The sequence below is a fragment of the Ursus americanus genome, chromosome 4 (assembly GCF_024610735.1).
Source record: "Ursus americanus isolate L20-20 chromosome 4, mUrsAme1.1.p, whole genome shotgun sequence".
Taxonomy (NCBI): domain Eukaryota; kingdom Metazoa; phylum Chordata; class Mammalia; order Carnivora; family Ursidae; genus Ursus; species Ursus americanus.
The window spans coordinates 44,194,153-44,218,692 of NC_142130.1; the positions used below are offsets into that span (position 1 = coordinate 44,194,153).

The window sequence follows — 24,540 nt, forward strand, 5'->3', positions numbered from 1 at the left end:
CAAACATGGAGAAAGCACAATTCAGTGAAAGAGAGACAGAAAAAGAGAGGAAGACAGACAGAGAGAATGTGATCTTATACTAATCACATATATTTTCTAGATACCCTACTTGATATCTAGAGATTACCCCAGCATAAGAATGGATTGTCTTCCAAATATTCCTTTTGTTCTTTTGCTTAGGGGTTGGAACAGTGTTGTTAGGCTAATAGTGACCTCAAGCATTAGTAATAACCTCAAGCATCATCCATGGAAACCCTCATGGGGAATGCTGTGCACACTGGCCACACTGCCCTGCCATGACACCAGAGTTGGCACATCTTTAGTCTTCCACTTAATAAAGAATATTAAAATGCAAGTTAATGAGAATGACATAGCATAGAACAGTGGTTCTCAGTCAAGGGTGGATTCATCTTCAAGAGACCTTTGTCAATGTCTGAAGACATTTTTCATTGTCACAACTGCAGGGAACGGGAGTGCTACTGACATTTAGTGGGAAGAGGCCAGGGATGTTGCTAAATCCTGTAATGCCGAGGACGGTCCCCACAACAAAGAATTATGCACTCTGAAATGTCAGTAGTGCTGAGGTTGAGAAACCGTGGCAGAGAATATCACCTGGGTATTTGTGAGAGGTACAAATCACGCAGACTTAATGAAGCAAGAAACTAAGGGTGGGCTCCAGCATTTGTGGTTTAAGAAGTCTTCCAGATGGTTCTTAGTGATTCTCAAGTCTGAGAACTATGGTAGAGTGGTAACCTTGAATGGACTATAATTTTTAAATAATGTAAATTGTTTGCCAACTTCACTGCTTTGTTATATTCAATTTAACCATATAATTATTTTTGAAACACTTCACAATTTAAAGGGATCATTATTGAGAGTAACTGCTCACCCTTACTTTTCAGAGAGGGGTGGTGCAGCTCACTGCTTCAGGTAAGAGGAAAAAAATGAAAAAATGGGAAAGAAAGGGAATTTTCTGATGACTGTTGATGATGCTATGCTTATTGTAAGGCAATCAGTCATACTTAAGTGTGATGTCTGCAATTTCCTAAAGTGGTTAATTTTAATTTCTCAATAATGAAAAATGTCATAATAAGATTGATTAATCAGAGTATGTCACATCAACAGCCTGATGTGGTGACCTCAATATAATCTGTGACACAGGAAGAATAAAGGATCAATCTGAGGATTCACCTAGGGGACATTACAATGTCCCCTAGGTGAATCCTCAGATTGATCCTTTATTCTTTATATTTGACACTGAGTGTATATTAATGGTGAAATGGTAAGGCTTTGTGTGAAGATAAAGGGAAATATGGGAATCCCTCCCAAAAGTAAACAGAACACACGCTACTCAAACTGTGACCCAGGGATCAGCCGCGTTGCATTCATTTGGGAGCTGTTAACAATGCAGAATGTCAGGCCCCCGTGCAGACTCATTGAATCATAACCTGTAAGCCCCACATTCTGGTAAGTTCTCCAGGTGATTTACGGGCACATTCAAGTTTGAGAAGCTCCGCACTCAAATAACACAAGAAAAATGATTGTAGGAAGTAGATCATTTCCTTGCAGTTTTTACTTTTGATATGCAATAGAAATGTCTTTGTGAGTTCCATTGTTAACAATGCTTGAATGGGTAAGGAAACTACATTCAGTAAGCTTCATTCTCTGATTTCCTTGGGAAAGAAGCATCCCATTTCTGAAAGACCAAAAGATTTCCCAATCAAGCTTCCACTGTTGCCAGTATTGGATAATATTTTGTTGCCACTGTCCAGGCAGAAAACAGAAGGAAGGCCACGTTGGTGACATGATTTTTCTTCCTTTCTTTCATTATTCCTCTTGGCCTCCCATCACCAATACATAGTTCATTCATTCATTCATTCAACAAACATTTATTAAGTATCGAATATGGACCAGGCTCTGTTCTAAGTGCTGGGAATCCCAGAGTTCAAAATACAGCTTGTGTCCATATTTGAAAGCATAATTTCTAACATTTCAACTATAGAGATGAGATGAATGGCAAGTCCTTAATTACTTGTTTCCAAGTGTCAAGTGGATTTGACACAAGTTTAGACATTAAACAGATGACGCAAGTGATAGATCTGTAGTCTGATGTTGCTTGATCAGCTTGGGCTCATGTTATAAAAGTAGTTCCTTCGACATACTTCTTATTTTAGCAGTTTCTTTCCTTTTCTTAATTTTGGAAAAAGTGATGAATAAACGAGCAAGGACAAAACAATAGGAAAGAGGCCAAAAATGAAGGATTTTTCTGTTTGGGTTCCACAATCAAGTCTGTTTGCCCTGGATTAAGTCACTCTCTTTTCTATCACTCAGTCACTGAGTCAGGCTGCCTGTCCCCACACAAAAGTGAAACAAAATGCAGTTGAATTTTGTCATCTGTTTGATGGTCTTTCAGGCAGGATACACTGGAAAGAGCACTGTTCTGGCTTTGCTACTAACTAGTTTTGAGACATTGAGTCAGTCCTGTCTCATCTGTGAACCTCAGTTTCCTAATATGTAAAGTGATATTAATGTAATAAAATTCATGCAAGCACTTTGATATAAAGACAGAATTACTCATGTGAGAAAAAAATCATTGCCTTTCTGGGCCTTGCATTATTTCCGAATTAACACTCACTCTGGGTTACCATTATGGAAGGAAGAAGTGAGCTGCAGGAAAGGGGATTCTAAATCAGAGTGGTTTCTGTGAAGCACGCACACTGCATTTGTTCACAATAGCCCCCCCAAACCCAGACTTACTTTTGCCTAATCCTATCTAGAATTCTCAGCACCCTTTTACCAATCTCTTGAAAATACTTACTCATCTGAGTTTACCATCAGATGACTAACAGGGAACTTACTTGTAAGTCCAGTTTTGAGGTATTGCCAAACAGAGGAGGCTAGTCACTCAGCCTACTGAATTCTCTTGTAAAAATTGTCTATTAATATGCCAGGTGAATGCGGATGATCCATTTGGGCGAAAGAGCAAAATTTAGAAGTAGGCATTCTCTCTTAGGTAAGCAAAATAAAGCTTCTTCATTTATTGATATTTATTGATTAGACCTGCCTCATGGTTCATATATAATTAAGCAAAATGAATTATTATTACAGGGTTGATAAAAAAAGCACATATAAAATGGACATTCTTCTATTTTTATCTTTAAAACTCAAGTTTTTATTTGTTTTTCTCCCTGAATGTGTTCTCTGATGTGGGAGACAAAGGCAAAAGAAAAATTAAATTTTCTTACTACTTACAGCCCATTGACAAGTCCTTGAAACAGGCAGAGTGACTTCCCTTAAGCACTCAGCTGCCTTGATGTAGATACTTTGCTAAGGGCAAAAGGCGATCTTAGCCCAACCCCCAGGATCCTGTAAGTCTACTTGAACACATAAAAATTCCTTTGGAAACTCCGTTTATCTCTACCCCTTCCCCAAGATATATGTTGGCAATCACCCCCCAAGCGTACGGTCCACTGATACACATCTGAGGGGTCTCATGACTAAGGTTTTATTAGACAGTAATAAATGACCTTCTCCTAACGATAGCTAGCCCCCTCAAGGTCCTGGAAACCTTGCTTTCAAAATTCCTTAGAGACTTACACTATCCCTAACCTCCTCCCAACTTGAAGGTTTATAATCAGCCACTCTTCATGACCCCATTGCAGCTCTTTCTGCCCATGGGTCCTGTCCCCGTGCTTTATAAAGCCATCTTTTGGCACCAAAGACATCTCAAGAATTCTTTCTTGGCTCTCAGCTCTGAACCCCAACATCTTTCCTGGATCATCTTCTTCATCTTATGCTAAGATTTGATTGATTGGCCCTTTAGGAGAGATTGTTCTGAGAATTTACCTCCAGTTTTAGCCCAAATTTATTCTTTGTTTCCATCACAAAAAAATATTATCATACATAACACAGCAGTTTCTGTGTTCTCAGCTTCTCTTCCTTCATTCCTGGACAGTCAGAACTGTTCAGTTACTAATCCTCATCTATGCCTGGAAACGCTACCCTCTCCACTATTTCAAAATTCTCTTTCTCTAAAGAAACTCTATTTTAATCCCATTTATTCCTTCTAGAGTAACAAATGCAAGACAAGTATAATGAGATATGTAGCAATAACAGATATGTTTCTAATTAACAAACTTCATTTAAATATTACATATGTATTATATATTATAATATATAATATATATAGTATATATTATACTTTTTCACACACATCGGATCTTCCTGTTATTTTTCATAATAAAATTAAAAAACTAGTTCGGTATTATATGACTAATTTCAGAATTTAAAGGTTTAGTTTGAGTTGAGAAATTTTCTAATTTAATAAGTAGAGCAGCTCTGGCAAAACATGGATTAGAACTTATTTCTAGTATCTTGTAATTTATCTGCTTTTCTATTACAATTCCTTTTCTTCTTTTTTAAATTTTAATTCAATTTAATTAACATTTAATGTATTTTTTGTTTCAGTGATACAGGTCTGTGATTCATCAGTCTTATATAATACTCAGTGCTCATTACAACACATACCCTCCCCAATGTCCATCACCCAGTCATCCCATCCCCCCACCACCCCTCCCCTGCAGCAACCCTCGGTTGCTTTCCTAAGATTAAGAGTCTTTTATGGCTTCTTTCCTTCTCTGGTTTCATCTTGTCTCATTTATCCCTCTCTTCCCCTATGATCCTCTGCCTTGTTTCTTAAATTCCACATATCAGTGAGATCATATGATAATTGTCTTTCTCTAATTGACTTATTTTGCTTAGCATAGTATCTTCTAGTTATATCCACATCATTGCAAATAGCAAGGTTTCATTTTTGATGGCTGAGTAGTATTCCATTATATATAAGTACCACATCTTCTTTACCCACATCATTGCAAATAGCAAGGTTTCATTTTTGATGGCTGAGTAGTATTCCATTATATATAAGTACCACATCTTCTTTACCCATTCATCTGTTGATGGACAACTGGGCTCTTTCTATAGTTTGGCCTTTGTGGACATTGGGGTGCAGGTGCCCCTTCGGATCACTACATTTGTATCTTTGGGGTAAATACCCAGTAGTGCAATTGTTGGGTCAACTACTACAATTTCTTTAAAGAAATTCAGGCCTTGTAGATTTGCGCAGCAATTGGAAAGACTAGAACTATTTCTTCTCTATTGCCTGTCAAAATGAAAGAAAATGATTAAGTCAAAGTTCAGGAGTAGCAAGTTCACTCAAAGTGGAAAGTTCTAAATTTTTTTGGTATGTATTCATTCATTCATTCCCTTATTCATTCATCCAATAAATAATAATTGAAAACCACTATATACAAGTTACTGTGCTTCAACAGTTCAAAATGGGGAAATGCCTGAAGAGGAAGCAGCAAGCCTGTAATCCTTGCTGCAATACTCATGGTGCACCATGATGTAAAAAGCAATGGAATTGTTTCAGTGTGATTTTTTCCCCCAAGAAATGTGTGCTTGTTGCTTCTCTCAAAATAGTGGTTAGAAATAACACCCTGGATCCATTTAAAAATTTATTTTCTGGAGTATCGGTTCTTATGTCAGTGAAGATTCCCATCAGGAAATGCAAGCTTTCCTCTTTTTCCATACAGATATGATATTTAACTTATAAATCTCCATCCTTTGTGATTCATTATTTCTGCTCAATAACTTGAGTGTCTCTAAGACAGTTGCATTGCTATAGCAAGGGCCTCGATCAAGAATGTTACTATTAAACTGCTAGGAGCAGAGTCTCGTGAATGCATGTTCTAGGTCTCCAAAATACGGCAACCTCCAGTTTTTTTTAAGAGATACTAAAACATACTTGAACCTACTCTAAATGCTGAATTGATGACATTAATTTCCCTACTTTTCTGCTTTGCTTTTGTCATTGTATCTTTCACGGTATTTGTATATCTTTGTAGGTTTTGGCAATTTTCTTACCATGTTACACTGTTAATAAAATCAAACTGAATTTCAAGTTGTTCAAGCAATGGCCTGAATCAGTATGATTATTTTTTTTGAAGTCATTGCCTACCTTGTATATGTCCTTCAATATTATTATTAAAGTTTAATATGTAGAATGACGACAGTAACTATGATTTAACATATGTATGGTGTTTTTATTTCTTTGTAGAATTATAATAGTATTTTCTTAGAGTTCTAGGAGACCCAAGTTCAATCTTCTCTCCAAAGCAGGCTTTTTTTCTATGTGAAATAAAATAATTTTTGACTTGGAAGCCAGGGAGGAAGTAGGATAAGTTGATTTTCGTAAATAAAAGAAATGTGGTATCTTTATATCTGAGCTTATGGTTTGAGATTCATCTCACTATATTCTTTTTTTTTTAATGATTTTTTATTATATTATGTTAGTCACCATACAGTACATCCCCGGTTTCCGATGTAAGGCTCGATGATTCATTAGTTGCGTATAACACCCAGTGCACCATGCAATACGTGCCCTTCTTACTATCCATCACCCGTCTATCCCAATCCCCCACCCCCCTCCCCTCTGAGGTCCTCAGTTTGTTTCTCATAGTCCATAGTCTCTCATGTTTCATTCCCCCTTCTGATTACCCCCCCCTTTCTTTATCCCTTTCTTCCCCTACCAATCATCCTAGTTCTTATGTTCCATAGATGAGAGAAATCATATGATAGTTGTCTTTCTCTGCTTGACTTATTTCACTTAGCATTATCTCCTCCAGTGCCGTCCATGTTGTAGCAAATGTTGAGAACTCGTTCTTTCTGATAGCTGCATCTCACTATATTCTTAATCACACATAGTAGGGTAAGTAAGGTTCATATTTTATTATTCAAATCAAAACCAGATTAAACCTTCGTATTGATCTGCCCTTCATGATAATAAGCTTCTCTCCTCCTTTGTAGTCACATCTTCTTTTTGGTAATCCCAAATGCCCAGAGGGTTTACACACATTCATCATATTCCTGTAAGGAAGCACTTCACCCTGAAGCTGGAGCATGTCGAGCCTGCTTCCATAAGCTCACTCTGCTGGGTCATGCTCTATGGCTTAAAGTGAAGACTGTTTCCAAAGACATTATTCCCTCCCTGATGCTGCCCCAGCTACTACGCAATGTTGCTGGCCGTGTATACGAGATACCTTGGATTGGTTCTGTTTTCCTCCTGGCACTGATATTCCTCTGGGAAATCTTTAGATGAGGAATCTATGACTCTGAACACTGGGCTGTTGCCATCACTGCTGTCCTTAATGCAGTTTGTTTCCATTCATTTCCAAGGGTCAGCCCCAATGCCAACACCTTCTTGAGGGAGAAGTGTGGCACCCTCCCTTCCTGCTCCCACAGAGCCAGACGGTTGCATTCATTGTTTCTTGCCAACCTCTTTGTCCTATAGTGGTTTCTCAAGGTAGACATTAGAAGGAAAAAACATAATAATAACTCACCCTTCCTGGGAGAGTTACACCCAGTGACTTTTACATGGCAAAATAGGCCTAGGTTCCAAGGAATTTCTTCCTCCAACACAACTGTGTGAATTAGAAACATGCTAGGTTTCCCAGACATCCTCCCACTACACTGTGTTTAAAATACTGTAGTACGCATTTGTATCTGTTGGGCAAACGTGTCATTGCTCGAGTCTCTCAGTTACTAACCATTGGTGGAAGCTTAACTATTCATGCCACAGACTCATAAATAAGATATAAATAAGCACAAATAAGACAACCAGTTGGCCTGATAATAAATTCTTCAAATTGTAGGGCATGTGTTCGGGAGATACAACTTTCTTAAGTGTCGGCTCAGGAAGAAACAAACCTTTAAAACCGCAGTGAGTCATGGACACATAGTTCTCCTATGTAGCCCTGCATCCCTCTTCAGAATGACAACTTCATGCCGTCGAGTCAATCTTGCATCATCCAAAACTTCTTTAAACTAAGTATTATAGGTTTGTGAGAGTACAAATGATACCGGACTATGGGTGCAGAAGCTGAATCTAGTACTTTCTGCCATCCATGAAGCGTTTACTCTCCACCTGGCTCCGGGATATTCCCATGCCTGTATCTCTTGCTTGGATCCACTACGGTAACCTACATTTTTTCAGGTTTTGATAACCTGGAGAGACTGAGAAGGCATGTCAACATGTAGAAAAAAGGGAGAGTCCCAGATGGCAGAGGAGTAGGAGACCTAAATTTCGTCTGTTCTCAGGAATTCAGCTAGATAGCTATCAAACATTCTGAACACCAGCGGACTCAACTGGAGATCGAAGAAAAGAACAGCTGCAACGTTGTGAACAGAAAACATTGCGACCACTTTCTGCAAGGGAGGTGCAGAGCAGTGAATCTGAAGCGATACATGGGAAGATAGACTGCAGGGGGAGGGGGCCACCAAGTCAGCCGCTGCCAGCAAGTGATAGGGCCTGTGGAGCCCCAAATCGGAACTTTTTGAAGTCTGCTCCAGTGAGGGTCGTCGCTCTGGTGGCTAAGCGGGGGGTGGGACCCTTGCTGGGACAGTGTGGTCTCAGGATCCCTGGGGTCGCAGGAAGACCGGGGGTGCCTGAGTGCGGCAAAGCGCTCACGTATCAGAGCAGGGAAGCCGGCTGCGAAGAGTGAGCTGAGAAGTGGGCTTTCAGCTCAGGGTTGCCATCAACTGTGATCCTGCTCTACGAGCAGGGGCCCAACAAGCAGCAGATCTGGGGAGACTCCCCTTCCCTCCCCGGCAGGAGTGACTTGGGAGTGGTCACAGGAATCTACTGGGTTTGCAGACTCCAAACGAGGTTGTGTGTCACAGATAGAAACAGTCGCAGCCAGGTGAGCGCGGAGTGCAGACGGAGGCCAGAGAGACAGGAGTGATTGAATGCTTTTTTCTGAGCTTGCACTGAGGACTGAGGCCCAGAGCTCTTGGGTCCTCCAGCACCAGAGATTAGAAGGCTGCTATTTTTATTCTCATCCTCTAAAGCTTCACAGAAAGCCTGCAGGGAACAAAAGCTACAGAGAGAAACCCGAGCAGATGATTCAGCCTGGCCCCTGCCGAGGGCAATGCAACTCCGCCTGGGGCAAAGACATCTGAGAATCAATGCAACGGCCCCTTCCCAAAAAGATCAGCAAGAACATCCAGCAAACACCAAGTTTACGGGTTGAGAACTGCAAAATTTCAGCACTCGGGGAATACAGCACATAGAATTCATGGCTTTTCCTCCATGACTCTTTAGTCTTTCAACTTTAATTTTTTAAATTATCTTTCTTTTCATCCTCTTTTTCTAAATTTTCCTTCTTTCCTTTTTCAACCAACTTCTTATCAATTCTTTTTTTTAAATCTTTTTTAATTTTCATTTTTACATTCATATTCTATCCCTTCATTGTATTTAGCTTTATTTTTTGTAGATATATAATTTTTCTTTCTTTAAAATTTTAGGATACAGTTTCTTCTAACAGGCCAAAATACAACCAAAATCTAGTGTAAGGCTCTGTTCTATTCACCAGCCTGATAATATCTACCCCCCCGCCCCCCACCCAGTTTCGGGTCTCTTCTGATTTGTTTACTGTATATTTTTCTGGGGTCATTGTTGCCCTTTTAGTATTTTGTTCTCTCATTCATCTGTTCTTCTCTGAGCAGAATGACAAGACGGAAAAACTCACCTCAAAAAAGAGAACAAGAGGCAGTACTGACTGCCAGGGACCTAATCAGTATGAACATTAGTAAGATGTCAGAACTAGAGTTCAGAATAACGATTTTAAAGATACTAGCTGGGCTTGAAAAAAAAAAGCATAGAAGACCCTAGAGAATCCCTTTAAGGAGAAATAAAAGAACTAAAATCTGACCAAGACAAAAATCAAAAAGGCTATTAATGAGATGCAATAAAAAACGGAGGCTCTAACTGCAGGATAAATGAGGCAGAAGAGAGAATTGGTGATACAGAAGACCAGATGATGGAGAGTAAAGAAGCTGAGAAAAAGAGAGATAAACAACTACTGGATCACAAGGGGAGAATTCGAGAGATAAGTAATACCATAAAGCAAAACAATATTAGAATAATTGGGATCCCAGAAAAAGAAGAAAGAGAGAGAAGGGCAGAAGGTATATTGGAGCAAATTATAGTGGAAAACTTCCTTAATTTGAGGAAGGAAACAGGCATCAGAATCCAGGAGGCATGGAGAACCCCCCCCTCAAAGTCAATAAAAATAGGTCAACACCCTGACATCTCACAGTAAAACATACAAATCTCAGAGACAAAGAGAAAATCCTGAAAGCAGCTTGGGACAAGGTCTGTAACCTACAACAGTAAAAGCATTAAATTGGCAGCAGTCCTATCCACAGAGACCTGGCAGGCCAGAAAGGACAGGCATGATACAGTCAGGGCACTAAATGAGAAAAATATGCAACCAAGAACACTATATCCAGATAGGCTATGATTGAAAATAGAAGGAGAGGGGTGCCTGGGTGGCTCAGTAGTTAAGCATCTGCCTTCAGCTCAGGGCATGATCCCAGGATTCTGGGATCAAGCCCTGCATCGGTCTTCCTGCTCCGCTGGGAACTGGCTTCTTCCTCTCCCACTGCCCCTGCTTGTGTTCCCTCTCTTGCTGGCTGTCTCTCTCTCTGTCAAATAAATAAATAAAATCTTAAAAAAAAAAAGGAAAAAGAAAAAGAAAGAAAATAGAAGGAGAGATAAACAGCTTCTAGGACAAACAGAAACTAAAAGAATTTGTGATCACCAAACCATCCCTATAAGAAATATTGAAAGGGGTCCTCTAAGCAAATAGAGAGCCCAAAACGAGAGACAATATACAGTAACAACCACCTTACAGGCAATACAATAGCACTAAATTCATATCTTTCAATAGTTACTCTGAATGTAAGTGGGCTAAATGCCTCAATCAAAAGGCACTGTGTATCAGATTGGATAAAAAAGCAAGCCCTGTCATTATGCTGTCTGCAAGAGACTCATTTTAGACTCAAAGACACCTCCACATTTAAAGTAAGGGGTTGAAAAACCATTAATCATGCTAATGGACATCAAAAGAAAGCTGGGGTGACAATCCTTGTAACACACAAATTAGATTTTAAACCAAAGACTGTAATAAAAGATGAAGAAGGATGCTATATTATAATTAAAGGGTCTATCCAACAAAAAGATCTAATAATTATAAATATATATGCCCCTAACATGGGAGCAACCAATTATATAAGCCAAATTATAACAAAATCAAAGAAACATATCAACAATAATACAATAACAGTAGGGGACTTAAACACCCCCCTCACTGCAATGGACAGACCATCTGAGCAAAAGATCAACAAGGAAATAAGGGCCTTCAATGACACAGTGGACCAGATGGACTTCACAGATATATTCACAACATTCCATCCCAAAGCAACAGAATACACATTCTTCTCTAGTGCACATAGAATATTGCTGGGCATGTCCAGCAATCCCGGTACCGATGCATGAAAGATTACTCCATACTTTGCTGTGAAAGAGAGGAGAAGGCAAGGGGGTCAACACTCAGAGACAAAGACCCTTTGCTCTTCTTTGCTCCTGCCCTTATTGTTCCTTCAGGATAATCATAAATCTTTATCCTTGTTTCTCAAGCATGTGATGTGTGACAAGGGGTCTTACTGGAACTAGGAGGATCTGTTTACAGGATAGATATGATATGCTAATCTGTGTGTTTTATGGAGTTCTGCCGAATAGAGCCTAGGGGACAATGCATATATCTCTTAGATCACAGGGCGGCTGTTTGGGCTAAGAAAGCTTTGCAGAAGGCAACCCCCTGTGGCATTCCTACAGCAGAGTGGTCACGCAGGCCTCAGCATTCCAAAGACCTATGCCTTTCTCTGAAACCTTCCCTGCCCCCAGTGGCCTCCATGTTATATTTTAGCAAGCCAGGTATTAGGGATGATTTCATGCTCTCCATTAACCCCAATATGAACATTCTCCAGAATAGATCACATCCTGAGTCACAAATCAGGTCTCAGCCAGTACCAAAAGACTGGGATCATTCCTTGCATATTTTTGGACCACAGTGCTTTGAAACTTGAACTCAATCACGAGTGGAACGTTGGAAAGAACTCAAATACACAGAGTCTAAAGAGCATCCTACTAAAGAATGAATGGGTCAACCAGGAAATTAAAGAAGAATTTAAAAAATTCATGGAAACAAATGAAAATGAAAACACAACTGTTCAAAATCTTTGGGATGCAGCAAAGGCAGTCCAAAGAGGAAAGTATATAGCACTACAAGCCTTTCTCAAGAAATAAGAAAGGTCTCAAATATACAACTTAACCCTATACCTATACCCTGGAGAAAGAACAGCAAATAAAGCCTAAACCCAGAAGAAGAAGAGAAGTAATAAAGATTAGAGCAGAAATCAATGAACTAGAAACCAAAAGAACAGAGCAGATCACCAAAAATAGGAGCTGTTTCTTTGAAAGAATTAATAAGATTGATAAACCCCTGGCCAGACTTATCCAAGAGAGAGAGAGAGAGAGAGAGAAAGGACCCAAATAAATAAAATCATGAATGAAAGGAGAGATCACAACCAACACCAAAGAAATACAAGCAATTATAAGAACATACTGTGAGCAACTGTATGCCAACAAATTAGACAATCTGGAAGAAATGGATGCATTCCTAGAGATGTAATAAACTATCAAAACTGAACCAGGAAGAAATAGAAAACCTGAACAGACTGATACCCAGCAAGGAAATTGAAACAGTAATCAAAAATCTCCCAACAAATAAGAGCCCAGGGCCAGTTGGCTTCTCAGGGGAATTCTACCAAACATTTAAAGAAGAATTAATACCTATTCTTCTGAAACTGTTCCAAAAAATAGAAATGGAAGGAAAATTTCCAAACTCTTTCTATGAGGCCAGCATTACCTTGATCCCCAAACCAGACAAAGACCCCATCAAAAAGGAGAATTACAGACCAACATCCCTGATAAATATGGATGCAAAAATTCTCACCAAAGTACTAGCCAATAGGATCCAACAGTTCATTAAAAGGATTAGTCACCACGACCAAGTGGGATTTATGCCTGGGCTGCAAGGGGAGTTCAACATTCACAAATTAATCAATGTGGTACACTACATTAATATAAAAAAGGACAAGACTATATGATCCTCTCAATAGATGCAGAAAAAGCATTTGACAAAGTACAACATCCTTTCTTGATTAAAACTCTTCACAGTGTGGGGATAGAGGGAACATATCTCAATGTCATAAAAACCATCTATGAAAAGCCCACAACAAATATCAATCTTAATGGGGAAAAACTGAGACCTTTTCCCCTAATGTCAGGAACATACCAGGGATGTCCACTCTCACCATTGCTGTTCAACATAGTACTAGAAGTCCTGGCCTCAGCAATCAGACAACAAAAAGTAATAAAAGGCATCCAAATTGGCAAAGAAGAAGTCAAACTCTCACTCTTTGCAGATGATATGACACTTTATGTAGAAAACCCAAAAGACTCCACCCCAAAACTTCTAGAACTCAAAGAGGAATTCAGTAAAGTGGCAGGATATAAAATCAATGCACAGAAATCAGTTGCATTTCTGTATAACACAATGAGACAGAAGAAAGAGAAATTAAGGAGTTGATCCCATTTACAATTGCACCCAAAACCATAAGATACCTAGAAATAAATCTTACTAAAGAGGCAAAGGATCTGTCCTCAGAAAACTATAGAACACTCATGCAAGAAATTGAGCAAGACACACAGAAATGGAAAAACGCTCCATGCTTATGGATTGGAAGAACAAATATTGTCAAAATGTCTATGATACCTGAGCAATCTACACATTCAATGCAATCACTATTAAAATACCATCAACTTTTTTCACAGAACTGGAACAAATAATGCTAAAATTTGTATGGAACCAGAAAAGACCCCTAATAGACAGAGGACTGTTGAAAAAGAAAACTAAAGGTGGTGGCATTGGTGGCAATTCCAGACTTCAATCTCTGTTACAAAGCTGTAATCATCAGGGCAGTATGGTACTGGCACAAAAACAGACACATAGATCAATGGAACAGAATAGAGAACTCAGAAATGGACCCTCAAATCTGTGGTCAACTAATCTTTGACAAAGCAGGAAAGAATATCCAATGGAAAAAGGACAGTCTCTTCAACAAATGGTGTTGGGAAAATTGGACAGCCCAGGCAGATGAATGAAACTGGACCATTTCCTTACACCATACACAAAAAATGACTCAAAATGGATGAAAGAACTTAATGTGGGACAGGAATCCATCAAAATCCTAGAGGAGAACACAGGCAGCAACCTCTTCAACCTTGGTTGTGGCAACTTCTTCCTAGACACATCAGCAAAGGCAAGGGAAACAAAGGCAAAAATGAACTATTGGGACTTCATCAAGATAAAAAGTTTTTGCACAGCAAAAGAAACAATTGACAAAACCAAAAGACAACCGACAGAATGGGAGAAGATATTTGCAGATGACATATCAGATAAAGGGTTAGTATCCAAAATCTATAAAGAACTTATCAAACTCAACACCCAAAGAACAAATAATCCAATCAAGAAATGGGCAGAAGACATGAACAGACATTTCTGCAAAGAAGACATCCAAATGGACGACAGATACATGAAAAAGTGCTCAATATCACTCAGCAGCAGGGAGGTACACATCAAAACCACAATGAGATACCACCTCACACTGGTCAGAATGGCTAAAATTAACAAGCCAGGAAATGACAGATGTTGGTGAGGATGCAGAGAAAGGGGAACCCTCCTACAGTGACTGTGGGAATGTAAGCTGGTGCAGCCACTCTGGAAAACAGTATGGAGGTTCCTCAAAAAGTTGAAAATAGAGCTACCCTAAAACTCAGCAATTGCACTACTGGGTATTTACTCCAAAGATACACATGTAGTGATCGGAAGGGGCAACTGCACCCCAATGTTCATAGCAGCAATGTCCACAATAGCCAAACTATGGAAAGGGCCCAGATGTCCATCGACAGATGAATGGATAAAGAAGATGCAGTATATATCAATAATAGAATATTACACAGCCATCAAAAAATGAAATCTTGCCATTTGCAGCAACATGGATGGAACTAGAGAGTATTATGCTAAGTGAAATAAATCAATCCGAAAAAGACAATTATCATATGATCTCACTGATATGTGGAATTTAAGAAACAAGGCAGAGGATCATAGGGGAAGAGAGGGATAAATGAGACAAGATGAAACCAGAGAGGGAGACAAGCCATAAAAGACTCCATCTCAGGAAAGAAACTGAGGGTTGCTAGAGGGGAGGTGGGTGAGAGGATGGTGTGGTTGGGTGATGGACATTGGAGAGGGAATGTGTTGTGTTGAGCACTGTGGATTGTGTAAGACTGATGAATCACAGACCTGTACCCCTGAAACAAATAATACATTATATGTTAATAATTTAAAAAAGAAGTAGAAAGAAGGAAAGGAAAGACAATAAGCAATATGCTCTGCTATGTTTTCTCATTTAACCCTGGAAAACAATGCAAAGAATTATTCACAGATGAGTACATGTGGCTGAAACGTGATACCTATGATCATATAGTTAGTCTGTTGCAGATCTTGGATTTGCACTGAATCTGACTCCAAAACTGATCATGAGATTATACTATTGCTAGGAGGTCTCTTTTAATACTCACACCTTTTTAGATTAAAAATCCAAATTATATTTTTAACCTGTATCATTTAAATCGCAAATACTTAGTATGAATACCGTAAGTGCTAAAACACTAGCAAGTCATAGTGCAACTTCAAATTAATGGGGTACCTTAGTATATGAACGTTCTTTTATGTACATTACCTCTTGCATTTCTCTTGCTAGTATAAGATGAATATTTTTATGTCATCTCTTTTTAAAAAATGGACAAGTTGAGGAAAAAAGATGGTGGAGGATCAGGGGACCCTTTTTTAGCTGGTCCCCTGAATTGAGATGAATATCTACCAGACCATCCTGAACACCCACGAAATCAGCCCAAGACACAGGAAAATACATCACGATCTCTACAAACGAACATCTCCAGCGCTGAGTATTGAGGTACGGAGCGGGGAGTCATGAATCTGCGCACAGATATCAGATAATAAACAGAAGGGGGAGGGAGCCACCAGGCTCAGGCACCAGGAAGCAGTAGCCACCTGCACTGGGGAGCCGGCCGGACTCGTGGACCGGTAGCATCAGGGAAACCAGACTGAGACCAGGAGCTTGGGAGCATGGGCGGGAACAGGGGGTGGCTGGCGGTGTTAGAAGCACAAAATGCTGTCTAAACCCAATGCTCTGACAGCTAGGGTAAATGAGACAGAAGAACGAATTAGTGAGTTAGAGGCTGAGATGATAGAAAAGAAGGAAAGAGAAGAAACATGGCTAAAAAAACTCCACTTTCAAGAAAAAAGGCTACAGGCGATTACTGACTCAATGCAACGTTCCAATGTCAGAATAATTGGCATCCCCGAGGGGGTGGAGAGAGAGAGAGAGGTCTAGAAGAGATATTTGAACAAATTCTAGCTGAGAACTCCCCTAATCTGGTGAAGGAAACAAGCATTCGTGTCCAAGACGCAGAGAGGACCCCTCCCAAGATCAATGAGAACAGACCAACACCACAACATATAACAATACAATTTGCAAATCTTAGATCCAAGGAAACAATCTTGAAAGTGGTGAGGGGGCAGAGATCCCTCACATACAGAAGGAGGAACATCAGAATAACATCAGGCCTGTCTACAGAGACCTGGCAAACCAGAAAAAGATGGCAAGACATATTCAGAGCAAAGTGAGAAGAACATGCAGTCAAGGATACTTTATCCAGCAAGGCTGTCATTCAGAATGGATGGAGAGACAAGGAGCTTCCGAGACCAGCAAAAACGAAAAGAATATGTGACCACCAAGCCAGCCCCACAAGAAATACTGAGGGGGGTTCAAGGAAAGTAAAAAGGCCCCAAGAGTACAGAACAGAAATTTACAGAGACAATCTATAGAAACAAGGATTTCACAGGCAACATGACAACATTAAAATCATATCTGTCAATAATCACCCTCAATGTGAAAGGCCTAAATGCTCCCATAAATGCCACAGGGTTGCAGATTGGATAAAAAGACATGGCCCATCCATATGCTGTCTACAAGAGACTCATTTTGAACCTAAAGATACATCCAGACTGAAAGTGAAGGGTTGGAGAACCATTTTTCATGCCAATGGACCTCAAAAGAAAGCTGGGGTAGCAATTCTCATATAAGACAGATTAGATTTTAAGCTAAAGACTGTAGGTAGAGATACAGAAGGACACTGTATTATTCTTAAAAGGTGTATCCAACAAGAGGATCTAACAATTATAAATATCTATGCCCCCAACAGGGGAGCAGCCAGCTACATAAGCCAACTCTTAATCAGAATAAAGAGACATATAGATAATAATATGTTAATAGTAGGGGACCTCAACACTCCACTATCAGCAATAGACAGATCATCTAAGCAGAAAATCAACAAAGAAACAAAAGCTTTGAATGACATACTGGACCAGATGGACCTCATAGACATATACAGAACACTACACCCTAGAACAACAGAATACTCATTCTTTTTGAATGCACATGGACCTTTCTCCAGAATAGACCATATACTGGGTCACAAAACAGGTCTCAACCAATACCAAAAGGCTGAGATTATTCCCTGCATATTCTCAGACCACAGTACTTTGAAACTGGAACTCAATCACAAGGAAAAATTTAGAAGAAACTCAAACACTTGGAAACTAAGAACCATCCTGCTTAAGAATTATTGGGTAAACCAGGAAATTAAAGAAGAACTTAAGCAATTTATGGAAACCAATGAGAATGAAAACACATCGGTCCAAAACCTATGCGACACTGCAAAGGCGGTCCTAAGGGGAAACTACAAAACCATCCAAGACTCACTCAAAAGAATAGAAAAATCTAAAATGCAATCCTTATATTCTCACCTTGAGAGGCTGGAGATGGAACAGAAGAACAGGCCTAAGCCATCACGAAAAGACAATTGATTAAGATTAGAGCAGAGATCAATGAATTAGAAACCAGAAATACAGTAGAGGAGATCAACAAAACTAGAGGCTGGTTCTTTGAAACAATTAATAAGATTGATAAGCCACTGGCCAGACTTATTCAAAAGAATAGAGAAAGGACCCAAATTAATAAAATTATGAATGAAAGGGGAGAGATCACGACCAACACCAAGGAAATAGAAACAGTCATTAGTAACTATTACCAACAACTATATGCCAATAAATTGAACAACCTGGAAGAAATGGATGCCTCCCTGGAAACCTATAAACTACCAAGACTGAAACAGGAAGAAATTAATTATCTATTCAGACCAATTAATCGTGAAGAGATTGAAGTAGTGATCAAAAACCTCCCAAAAAACAAGAGTCCAGGGCCTGATGGATTCCCTGGGGCATTCTACCAAACAAGAAGAAATAAGACCTATTCTCCTGAAGCTGTTTCAAGACGATAGAAGCAGAAGGAAAACCAAACTCATTCTATGAGGCCAGTATTACCTTGATCTCAAAACCAGGCAAAGGGCCCACCAAAAAGGAGAATTACAGACCAATATCCCTGATGAATATGGATGCCAAAATTCTCAACAAGATTCTAGCTAATAGGATCCAACAGTACATTAAAAGGAATATCCATCACTACCAAGTGGGATTCATCCCTGGGATGCAAGGGTGGGTCAACATTCGCAAATCGATCCGTGTGATAGATCACATTAATAAGAGAAGAGACGAGAACCATATGATCCTCTCAATTGATGTAGAAAAAAACATTTGACAAAATACAGCATCCTTTCCTGATTAAAACCCTTCAGAGTGTAGGGATAGAGGGTACATTCCTCAATCTCATAAAAACCATCTATGAAAAGCCTACAGCGAATATCAATCTCAATGGGGAAAAGCTGAGAGCCTTTCTCTTAAGGTCAGAAACATGACAAGGATGCCCACTCTCACCATTATTGTTCAAGACAGTACTAGAAGTCCTAGTTCAGACAACAAAAAAGAATAAAAGGTATTCAAATTGGCAACAAAGAAGTCAAACTCTCTCTCTTCACAGATGACATGATACTTTATATGGAAAACCCAAAAGACTCCACCCCCAAATTATTAGAACTCATACAACAATTCAGTAATGTGGCAGGATACAAAATCAATGCTCAGAAATCAGTTGCATTTCTATACACGAACAATGAGACTGAAGAAAGAGAAATTAGGGAATCCATTCCATTTACGATAGCACCAAAAACCATAAGAGCTCTCAGAATAAACTTAACCAGAGAGGTAAAGGATCTATACTCTAGAAACTACAGAACACTGATGAAAGACATTGAAGAAGACACAAAAAGATGGAAAAACATTCCATGCTCATAGATTGGAAGAATAAACATAGTTAAAATGTCTATGCTACCCAGAGCAATCTATACTTTCAATGCCATCCCAATCAAAATACCAATGACGGGGCACCTGGGTGGTGCAGTCGTTAAGCATCTTCGTTCGGCTCAGGGAGTGATACCGACGTTATGGGATCGAGTCCCACATCAGGCTCCTCCGCTATGAGCCTGCTTCTTCCTCTGCCACTCCCCCTGTTTGTGTTCCCTCTCTCACTGGCTGTCTTTATCTCTGTCAAATAAATAAATAAAATCTTAAAAAAAAATACCAATGACATTTTTCGAAAAGCTGGAATAAACAATCCTACAATTTGTGTGGAACCAGTAAAGACCCCAAATTGCCAAGGAAATGTTGAAAAAGAAAAACAAAGCTGGGGGCATCACTTTGCCTGACTTCAAGCTATACTACAAAGCTGTGATCACAAAGACAGCATGGTACTGGCACAAAAACAGACACATAGACCAATGGAACAGAATACAGACTCCAGAAATGGACCCTTGACTGTATGGTCAACTAATCTTTGATAAAGCAGGAAAAAACATCCAGTGGAAAAAAGACAGTCTCTTCAATAAATGGTGCTGGGAAAATTGGACAGCTGTATGCAAAAGAATGAAACTCGACCACTCTCTCACACCATGCACAAAGATAAACTCCAAATGGATGAAAGACCTCGATGTGAGATAGGAATCCATCAAAATCATAAAGGAGAACATAGGCTGTAACCTCTTCAACATCAGCCACAGCAACTTCTTTCATGACACATCTCCAAAGGCAAGGGAAACAAAAGAAAAAATGAACTTGTGGGACTTCATCAAGATAAAAATCTTCTGCCCAGCAAAGGAAACAGTCAACAAAACAAAGAGGCAACCGATGGAATGGGAAAAGATATTTGCAAATGACACTACAGATAAAAGGCTGGTATCCAAGATCTATAAAGAACTTCTCAAACTCAATACCCAAGAAACAAATAATCAAATCAAAAAATGGGCAGAAGATATGAACACTTTTCCAATGAAGACATACAAATGGCTAACAGACACATGAAAAAATGTTCAACATCATTAAACATTAGGGAAATGCAAACCAAAACCACATTAAGATATCACCTTGCACCAGTTAGAATGGCAAAAATTGACAAGACAAGAAACAACAAATGCTGGAGAGGATGTGGAGAAAGGGGAACCCTCTTACACCATTGGTGGGAATGCAAGTTAGTACAGCCACTTTGGAAAACAGTGTGGAGGTCCCTCAAAACATTAAAAATAGAGCTACCCTATGACCCAGCAATTGCACTACTGGATATTTACCCCCAAAGATGTAGTGAAGAGAAGGGCCATATGCACCCCAATGTTCATAGCAGCATTGTCCACAATAGCTGAACTGTGGAAGGAGCCAAGATGCCCTTCAACAGACAAATGGATAAAGAAGATGTGGTCTGTATATACAATGGAATATTACTCAGCCATCAGAAAGAATGATTACCCAACATTTGCATCAAAATGGATGGGACTGGAGGAGATTATGCTAAGTGAAATAAGTCAAGCAGAGAAAGACAATTATCATATGGTTTCAGTCATTTGTGGAACATAAGGAATAGCAGGGAGATCGGTAGGAGAAGGAAGGGAATAATGAAGGGGCCTAAACAGAGAGGGAAATGAACCACAAGAGACTATGGACTCCGGGAAACAAACAGGGTTTTAGAGGGGAGGGGGTTGGGGGATGGGCTAGCCCAGTGAAGTGTATTAAGGAGGGCATGTATTGCATGGAGCACTGGGTGTTATACGCAAACAATGAATCATGGAACACTACATCAAAAACTAATGATGTACTGTAGCAGTTCAATAAAGTCTCAAAGGATTAAAAAAAATGGACAAGTCAAGGTTTAGAGAGGTAACAGACTTGTGGGGGGTGGCACGGTGATGTTTGTGCCAGAATGTGAACCTGAGTTTTCTAGCTGCATTATTCTGCTGTGTTCAGAGTGTTTTGCTGAGGAAACATCTGTAGCTTTTTCTTCCTGGGGGCAATCAGATTATACACAAAGAGTGTACATGCTTTCTTGGTTATTTATAACAGCTGTTTCCTTACAGGAACGATTTCAAGAGTTGTCTTTCCCCATTTCCTTCTCCACTGAGAATCTATAGAGTATTTTGTACTCACTGTGGTAGGTATTTAGGCTTTCTCATCCTGGAGATATGCTGCTCCTCTCCCCTCTCTTGCAATGACCTTATTTACTGAGACTTTCAAACACAATCAAACTGTTTGCATTGTGGATGCAAGAACCTTGCTACTACCTGGAGAGCCTAACTATTGACAAAAACCAGTCCTGCTGGCTGCCGTCTCTGCCAAAGGGGAGAAGACTCTCTGTTCACATATACACTCATATGGGAGCTCTTCCTCTGCTTGGATAACATTTTCCCTCAATTTCCTTGCAACATTATTCATGTCCAAACTCCTTTCCTTAGCAAGTAGGGACATGAGGGATTTGCTCCTGGCTGGGGTTCTGAAATTTTTCACTGAGCTCGATAATAACATGAAGCTTCACAGAGGAATGGATTGTAGAGCAAAGGGGAAACTGGGGTCCAGAATCTTGGGGAAAGTGAAGCTGGAAGTCAAGTAGTCCAAATGCAGATTTTTTTCTAACGTGCAAGGGGATGAGTCATGGTAGAAAACCAATTCTAAGGCCAAGAGGCCAGGTCCAACGTGAGAAGAAGGCAAGGCTAGCCTAGAAAGGCAAGGCTAGCCTAGAAAAGCCTACAAAGACTGAGCATGAGGAGTTTATTAAAGCACCCTAGATAGAAAATCCTTCTTTTTAAGTCCAGGAGCATGAACTTTGTTCTAATTTCTTTATTCTTCACTTAAAAATCTCAATTCCAAGTGGGATGAAGGAGAAGGCAGTCTCAAGAGCTCCAAGTCAGGCATTGAGAAATGGAAAATTATCCTGGGCTCAAAGGCCATTTTGGGACATATAAGAATACTAGGAAGACTTATACTTAAAAATAGTAATTCTCATGAGCCATGAACTAATAGTTCAGTGCTTCAAGAGCAGTCCCTATCTTCCTAGCCGTTCTATTTCTTGCTACTTAGTGCTTGAGTTCAAGTTTGACACTGAGCCTACAACTCCCTATTCTTATTAAATCATTTATTTTAATTCACCTCCCCTGACTTCTCTAGGCATCTGAGAATGGAGCTCCTACCCTAGAGGCATAAACAAACTTTATTTACACTCCTTTCCTTCCCCCATCTTTCCTTTTCATTTAGGAATCTCAATTCCAGAGCCTCAAAACTTCGATCAATCCCAGAGTAATACCTCTCCTTCCAAGATTTATGGAGAACCTACTTTGTTCTTGGCACCCTTACCATGTTGTTTAATTAATTACTAAATAACTCTACAGACATTAAATAACATGATCATGTAATGAGGCATTGCATGATGAATTTTCAAATGTGCATCAAAAGTTATAAGTTAGGAGGGTGAGGTTAGAAATGATTTTTTTAAGGAAAAATATAGAGAGCTCTTTTCCTTTTGTAACTCGAGCAAATCTAAAATTACATTGTTTGGGGGCGTGAAAGTCTCTTATATAACACATGATTTGCTTATATAAATAATACAGTTTATTATATTTAGAATATAATATATACTTGTCTTATTGAAAAAATATGGAGGAGTCCACTTGCTCTCATCCCCTTATTTTTTTAAAAAAGAAGTTAGGAAATAACGGAAATCAAAAGCTTGGAAAAAATGATCTGAATTTTTCTCTTTTTATCCCTAGGTCATTACATGTCTAGTGACTGGTCAGTGGAAGCATAGACAGATCCTGAGGAAATTTCCTGGAGGATTTTGAAGGATAGGAAAGATTTACACGAGTGGAGCAGAAGTGGAAGGACAGTTTACCCTCGTCAGAAAAATGTACATATGAGCATAAACACAGAAATATGAAAGGTTGTAGCAGAGACTTTTGAGGCAGAATGGGCAGAAGTACAAGTTTGAGGTGATAACGATCTTATTTTCTCCTTAAAAGTACTCTAATCTAGCTGAAAAGTGAGTGTGATATATTTTTTCCTTTTAATAAATTCTGCCTCCAATGGGAACATATTTATCAATTTATTCAACAAATATTTATAGAGTAGCTTCCCTCGTGTGACAAATATACAGGTTATATTCTCAACAAAGACAAGTACAAGGAAGTCATTTACACATAACTGTAATTAGCATATTTCATGAGTAGAAAATTTGAACACAAAACTGCCCCCGAAAATCCAGGGAAGATTGTTAGAAATTATAACAAGTATGTATGTATAGGCAAGGACAAGGAGGATCCATTTACTTTGGGGAGGAACAGAGGTGCAAAAGCCTTGCCCATGGGTGAGACTGAAAGAACCTTAAGGCTGACAATACGGCACAAGGAATAAGCTATGGGAATCATCTCATCTTACATTGAGAACACCATCATAGATGCCGAGCAATACACAAACACCTATCATATAATAGAAGAAATGTTTACTGAATAAATGAGTAAATGACTCAAAGTCATTGGGACAGGTGTCCTTGTTTGGCAGTAAATATAATGCTTGTTGGCACAATAAGCAGGCCTTTGGTTCCCACATATTATTTATTATTTCCAAAGGCAATCGAGAAAAAACAAAACTCTAATAATTAGAAAAAGAAATAAATACTAAGATTGCCCTCTTTTGAGTTCAAACAATGTCAGTAGTTGACAATGATCTATTTCTTAAACTTTGAGGGTTTGCATTACATGGTTATTGTATTATCCTGTATTCCTTATAAATCCTTCTTAATAGACACGCGCACGGGCACACACACACACACACACAAACACACACACACAACCTCATTGCTTTGTCCCCTGTCAATCTACGGAGTTAGGGAAAGATTGTAGCTGAAGCTAAAGTTGAAGGGGAGTGAGGAGACAAATCTCTTGAAACCCTCTTATGCAGAGGGTCCAGGAGCCTTATGGAGTCCATTCTGCTGGCATTTGGGAAGAGTTTACTAACCAGATTGTCTGTTTTCCTATCCATAACAAAGTTTTATAATAAGTCTGAACATATGATAAAATACTTTTTTTAGAATGCCCTTTAGGACCCAAGACACTAATATGACTCCACAGAGGATGTCATGGAACCCCTTTAACCTGGTTTATAT

General features: G+C 39.3%; 1 long non-coding RNA gene across 1 annotated transcript in view; it reads left to right on the top strand.

The window, feature by feature from the left end:
• Positions 1–17,383, top strand: part of LOC123784068 (uncharacterized) — a 31,534-nt gene extending 14,151 nt beyond the window's left edge. The window contains exon 3 of the long non-coding RNA XR_006777378.2: positions 7,713–17,383. This is a non-coding gene — a long non-coding RNA (uncharacterized LOC123784068). The remainder of the gene's footprint in view (positions 1–7,712) is intronic.
• Positions 17,384–24,540: the final 7,157 nt, after the last annotated feature.